The 7,500-nt window shown below is 50.4% G+C and overlaps 1 protein-coding gene across 1 annotated transcript in view; it reads right to left on the reverse strand.

Annotated features, from left to right (window-relative positions):
- Positions 1–642: 642 nt before the first annotated feature.
- Positions 643–7,500, reverse strand: part of celf3a (cugbp, Elav-like family member 3a) — a 38,553-nt gene continuing 31,695 nt past the window's right edge. The window contains exon 13 of the mRNA XM_041238904.1: positions 643–776. The gene's annotated coding sequence lies outside the window, so the exon portion shown is untranslated. The remainder of the gene's footprint in view (positions 777–7,500) is intronic.

The raw sequence follows: 7,500 nt of genomic DNA on the forward strand, positions 1-7,500 counted from the left end.
CTGCTGAGACAAGGTCTCCATCTGCTGGAGACACGCTGCCACTACACCCTCGCCCTGGCCTCGACACGACGTGTGAAAAACACAGCGCCACTCCCAACCTGCTTCTCCGAGACAAACAACAGGACTGTCCGTGCACTTTGACTGCGTGTGCGGGGGGGTGTGCTAGGGGGTGTGCAGAGGGTGTGTGTGTGTGTGGGTGCGGGGGTGTGTGTGTGTGCAGGGGGTGTGTGTGTGTGTGTGTGTGGGTGGGGGTGTGGGTGTGTGTGCCCCCACACACACGACCCCACACGGTGTGTGTGTGTGTGAATGTGTGTGTGTGCAGGGCCCAACGTCCCCCACACACGCACCACCACACCACACACTCACCACGACCCACGACCCCCGACACACACACACCCGGCACCCAACACACACGTGGATCACACACAGGCCGGGGGGTGGGGCGTGACGGGTGCGGGGGGTGTGTGTGTGTGTGCGGTGGGTGTGACCGTGTGTGTGTGTGTGTGTGTGTGCGGGGGTGTGTGTGTGTGTGTGTGTGTGGGGTGTGGGTTGTGTGTGTGTGTGTGTGCAGGGGGATGTGCGGGTGGGTGTGTGTGGTGTGTGTGTGTGTGTGTGTGTGTGTGGTGTGGTGTGTGTGTGTGTGTGTGTGTGTGTGTGTGTGTGTGTGTGTGTGTGTGTGTGTGTGTGGGTGCGCGGGGGTGCGGGGGTGCGGTTGAGGTTGAAAGGAGAATATTTCCTCAATCTGTCGTTTATCAGCCTCCGAAAAAAAAAACCCCCTAGAACAAAAAAGAAAGAAAAAAGAACAATCAGACAAACAGCAAACAAAGGACTCGAGTCGATAAATTAATATATACTTAAATATATACATATAAATATATATAATATTAAATGTATTTATATGAATTTATATGTAGATTTATATATATTAGATATATTTATATATGAATTTATATTATATTTATATGAATTTATATATGTATTTATTTTATACATATGTTGTGAAACACACCACACAAATGTATTTATGTATACGTGTTTGGTCGATGATTTAGCTACTATGTGTGTGTATATGCTTATATCTAATAATAATATAGACATGTATGTATATATACATAGAGATATGGTCACATCACAGACACACACACACACACACACACACACACACACACACACACACACACACACACACACACACACACACACACACACACACACACACACACACACACACACACACACACACACACTCACACACACACACACACACACACACACACACACACACACACACACACACACACACACACACACACACACACACACACACACACACACACACACACACACCACACACACACACACACACACACACCACACACACACACACAGGGGACACCCTCTCTCACACACACACACACACACACACACACACACACACACACCCCTCACTCACACACACACACACACACACACACACCACACACACACACACACACACACACTCACTCACACACACACACACACACACACACACACACACACACACACACACACACACACAGGGGACCCCTCTCTCACACACACACACACACACACACACACACACACACACACACACACACTCACACACACACACACACACACACACACACACACACACACACACACACACACACACACACACACTCACACACACACACACACACACACACACACACACACACACACACACACACACACACACACACACACACACACACACACACACACACACACACACACACACACACACACACACACACACACACACACACACACACACACACACACACACACACACACACACACACACACACACACACACACACACACACACACACACACACACACACACACACACACACACACAACACACACACTCACACACACACACACACACACACACACAGGGGACCCCTCTCTCACACACACACACACACACACACACACACACACACACACACACTCACACACACACACACACACACACACACACACACACACACACACCACACACACACACACACACACACACACACACACACACACACACACACACACACACACACACACACACACACACACACACACACACACACACACACACACACACACACACACACACACACACACACACACACACACACACACACACACACACACACACACACACACACTCACACACACACACACACACACACACACACACACACACACACACACCACACACACACACACACACACACACACACACACACACACACACACACACACACACACACACACACACACACACACACACACACACACACACACACACACACACACACACACACACACTGTATATATTATTCGGTATTTTATTTTATTATGAAACTTTTTTTTACAAGCGAGCAAATTCATCATGCAGATCGTCTAGCAGGACTTGCAAAGAATTCTGGGTAACTCTTCGAGGGCGGATGTTATTAAAAACCAAATGTAAAGTCTTCCCCCCCCCGTCTGACGCCCCCCCCCCCAAGCTCCAGTCCACAGGTCACTTACGCCCCCCCCCCCCCCCAGGTCACCAGACAGTCCACAGGTCACGTACGCCCCCCCCCCCCAGACAGTCCACAGGTCACTTACGCCCCCCCCCCCCAGACAGTCCACAGGTCACAGGTCACGCGTCAGGTCGAGCTGGGAGCCCCGGGGGGGGGGGTCTGTCAGGTGTCCCATCTGTCACCCCCTGCCCGCAGGGGGGGGGGGGGTCGTCCCCTCTATTGAATGCGGACTCTCCCTGCGCAGGATTGCAGAATTAACAGAACCCCCTAACACTGGCCACTAGGGGCCAGCAGAGGGGAGTATACCCGACTCCCTGAGAGGAGGTACAGTGCAGCGCAGTGCAGTCCAGCTCAGAGCAGCGCAGTCCAGCTCAGAGCAGCGCAGTCCAGCTCAGAGCAGCGCAGTCCAGCTCAGCGCAGCGCAGTCCAGCTCAGAGCAGCTCAGAGCAGCGCAGTCCAGCTCAGAGCAGCGCAGTCCAGCTCAGCGCAGCGCAGTCCAGCTCAGAGCAGCGCAGTCCAGCTCAGCGCAGCGCAGTCCAGCTCAGAGCAGCGCAGTCCAGCTCAGAGCAGCGCAGTCCAGCTCAGCGCAGCGCAGTCCAGCTCAGCGCAGCGCAGTCCAGCTCAGCGCAGTGCAGTCCAGCTCAGCGCAGCGCAGTCCAGCTCAGTGCAGTGCAGTGAAGTTTAATTTGTTTGATTACAGTCAGAACTCAAGGCAGTGTTTGGGTGTTTGGGCAAACAGGAAGTTAGGTGTCTCTCATTATGGAGTTACCCAGAATTCCTGGGGGGGGGGGGGGGGGGAGGTAGCTGCAACGTCAGCACAAGGCATTGTGTCATGTGACCATCAAGGCACCCAATCACCATTCAGCTCAACAAACCAAACCTGGGTTCAACTGAACCAGAGAGGGGAGAAATATACAGGAAATATATAAAGAGAGAGGGAGAGAGAGGGAAGGGGAGAGGGAGAGAGAGAGGTAGAGGGTTAGGCAGAGAGGGAGCGGGACAGAGGGAGAGGGAAAGGGACAGCGGGAGAGGGTTAGGGAGAGAGGGAGAGGGAAAGGGGGAGAGGGACAGAGGGAGAGGGAAAGGGACAGAGGGAGAGGATTAGGGAGAGGGGGAGAGGGACAGAGAGAGGGAGAGGGAGGGAGACTCAACCTTATAACAGTTTCTTTGAAATCCACAACTTTGAGTTTATTTTATTATTATTATTATTATTATTATTATTATTATTATTATTATTATTATTATTATTATTATTATTCCAGTTTTGTCCTTTCCCCGAGTGTGTGTGTGTGTGTGTGTGTGTGTGTGTGTGTAATAATGGTGTCTAACAAGTCTGACCATGGGAATCAGACTCCTATTGCACAGCAGTGTCACCCAGTCCAGGTTTCACTAGCAGCTTGATCAGCCCCAGTGTGTCTAGGCAACAAGCTCAGGTGTGTCTGATTATTAAACTCCTAGTGAAAGCAGGACTGGATCACACTGCTGTGCAGCGGGAGTCTCATTATTAAACTCCTAGTGAAAGCAGGACTGGATCACACTGCTGTGCAGCAGGAGTCTCATTATTAAACTCCTAGTGAAAGCAGGACTGGATCACACTGCTGTGCAGCGGGAGTCTGATTCCCAGACCTGTTGTCTGTGTGTATGTGAGAGAGTGGGTGGGTTTGTATGTGTGTGTATATTTCAAACACAAACATTTTGCAGTGATCTTGTGCCTGCGTGTGCATCTCTCTCTCCATCCCTCTCTCTCTCTGTGTTTACAGTGCAAACAAGGCCAACAAAGTTCCTGCAGAAGTGGGACAGCCTGTTTAAAAATATATTTCGCACATAAAAAAACAAACAAGCAAAGTGTTTTAAAAGAGGGGTCCAGGGAGAGAGTCCTTCAGCCCCCGTGGTGCTGGCGCTGGGGCTGTGAGTTTGTGAGCTGGTGTGTGTTCATTGCACAAGGGAACAGAGAAAACTGAAATAAAGAAATATTCTCTCTCTCTCTCTCTCTCTCTCTCTCTCTCTCTCTCTCCTCTCTCTCTCTCTCTCTCTCTCTCTCTCTCTCTCTCTCTCTCTCTCTCTCTCCTCTCTATCTATATATATATATATATATATATATATATATATATATATATAATATATATTATATATATATATACTGTTTGCCTGACAAATTCCAACTTTAAGGGTCATTGAAAAGAATATATATAGTGATACTATTATATAGATATATATACTATATATATATATTATTTCTTATTATGGGTCTTTACCGAACCCCCCCCCCCCCCACCCCCCCCCCCCCCCCCCCCCCCCCCCCAACCCAAACCGTAAGACCCATAACAGAAAGCGTTGATCAGCCAATCAGAAACCCATCACAGACAGCCAGCCTGCTTTGTGATTGGCTTCCTTCACAAAGAGCTTCGGATTTTCGTTGATTTTCTTTGATTTCTGATTTTTTTAATTCAGAGTTTGCTTTTTTAACTGAAATTCCCTTTGAAGTGTGTTCAGGTGACTCTGAGTTCACGAGATCCCTGCCATAGACATTTTCAACCCACACTGGATCAGCCAGCGTCTTTCTGTGAATGCGCGCCAGCCCCACCTAGTGCACAGGGAGTCAGTGGCTGAGCCGGGATTTGAACCTCCTGGTATCAAGCCCCCTTTAGTGTAGCTGCAGGACCAGCCAGTCTGCTAAATGACTAATTAAGAAGTATTTAAAGTCACAAAGTTATCTAAGCAGGGAGAACAGGTTCTGGGTAAAAGTTTGAGAACTCAGATGGCTTGAAGAGAGGGAAGCCGCCTTCTTTATTGATTTATTGATTTGTCTCTATTATATTCCAGCCTGTGTATAGTGTTTTTGAAACTGGCCGAGACACTGGATCGGTGTGGTTGGCTGGAGGCAAGAGTCATGTGACAGGTTTCTGACCAACCAGAGCTCTCCTGTCAGGAGTTCGATTTTCGCTTCTTGCTTTCTGTTTCTGATTTGAAATTGAATGGATTGTCGTACTGGATGAAACGCCCAGTGGGGAACGCGTTGCTGTGAAAGGCTTCCTTTTGGTTTGTTATTGACCGGAGTTCACAAGGCGCTTTGCATACAGAAAGGAAACAAATACAACAAGACCCCCGACTGGGCCCAATCAAGAGCAATGCTGGGGCCACAGTGCATTACAGGGCTGGACGCTTCAAAACCAATCACAGTCACAATAATACAGGGCAGGCTTGACCACAGAGACTGCACTGCTCCCTCCCTCACCCCCCTAAGAGAAAGGGGGCTCCCTCCAGTCCAGGGCAGGCTGACTCATTGACTCACATAGGATAATAATCAGGATAATTTGGTCAATTGGGATTGCTCTCCCCATAATGCACTGCAGCTTCAGATTCCCGGTGTCGACACAAACAGTAGAGTGTGCTGGCGGTCAAACACAGAGTCACAGGCACCCCACTAGAGACAAACACAGAGAGAGAGAGAGAGAGAGAGAGGAGAGGGGAGAGAGAGGAGAGGGGGAGAGAGAGAGAGAGAGAGAGAGAGAGAGAGAGAGAGAGGCGAGAGAGAGAGGAGAGATAGAGAAGAGAGAGGAGAGAGAGAGAGAGGAGAGAGAGAGAGAGAGGAGAGAGAGCGAGGGGGAGAGAGAGAGAGAGAGAGAGAGAGAGAGAGAGGAGAGAGAGGAGAGGAGGGGGAGGGGGGGAGAGAAAGAGAGAGAGAGGAGAGAGAAGAGGAGAGAGAGAAAGAGAGAGAAAGGAGAGAGGGAGAGAGGAGAGGGGTAGAGGTAAATCTATCCTTCTCCTCCTCTCTTCTCTCTCTCTCTCCCACCCTCTCTCCCTCTTTCCTACTCCTTACTCTTTCACTAACCCTACTCTCCGAGTGACAGTGCCTCCCCCCCGAGAGTTTTGTTTGTGCACTAGATCTATATTATCGATTATGATGATAGTTTCAGTGTAAGGACTTTTTTTTCTTTTAGACTGTTGTTCGACCCCCCCCCGAGTGTGGCCCCCCCAAAACAGGTTTTGTTGTGACGATCACTAGAATAATAATAATAATAATAATAATAATAATAAATGTCAATTTTACGGAAACAACTAAAAATATCACGAGCAAGAAGATGCACGTCACACCCAACACGCCACTCCACGATGTCATGCAGCCCCGTGACATCACGCTCATCCCACTGCTTCATTATCGCTTCATTCTGCACGGCCACCAACGGGATGCAACTTACAAGGGGCGGGGCTATGTCTCCCGTGACAGCTAATGGTTGTCTAGGTAACGTCATAGCGACGCTGGCGTCTCGAGATATGATTGGACCCCGCCTGGGCTGGGGGTGTGGTATTGGCAAGTAAAGAAAGAAAAAGGATTGTGGGTTTTATTTATATATAAATCTATATAAATAGATCTAGAAAGATAAAGATATGACTGAGTCTTTTTTTTTAAATTACGAAAACAAAGGATTCCTAATCTGTTTGAAATGTCATTTCCAACCTCTTCTGTAGCCTAAACAATGTTTCAGTGCTGACTCGAGTTCTCTCTCCTGTACCGCCGGAGCGCTCTGCGGCGCGGGGAGCGGAGCTCTCTCTCCTGTACCGCCGGAGCGCTGTACCGCCGGAGTGCTCTGCGGCGCGGGGAGCGGAGCTCTCTCTCCTGTACCGCCGGAGCGCTCTGCGGCGCGGGGAGCGGAGCTCTCTCTCCTGTACCGCCGGAGCGCTCTGCGGCGCGGGGAGCGGAGCTCTCTCTCCTGTACCGCCGGAGCGCTCTGCGGCGCGGGGAGCGGAGCTCTCTCTCCTGTACCGCCGGAGCGCTCTGCGGCGTGGGGAGCGGAGCTCTCTCTCCTGTACCGCCGGAGCGCTCTGCGGCGCGGGGAGCGGAGCTCTCTCTCCAGTACCGCCGGAGCGCTCTGCGGCGCGGGGAGCGGAGCTCTCTCTCCTGTACCGCCGGAGCGCTCTGCGG

This window comes from Polyodon spathula, chromosome 51 (genome assembly GCF_017654505.1).
Source record: "Polyodon spathula isolate WHYD16114869_AA chromosome 51, ASM1765450v1, whole genome shotgun sequence".
In the NCBI taxonomy this organism is placed as follows: Eukaryota; Metazoa; Chordata; class Actinopteri; order Acipenseriformes; family Polyodontidae; genus Polyodon; species Polyodon spathula.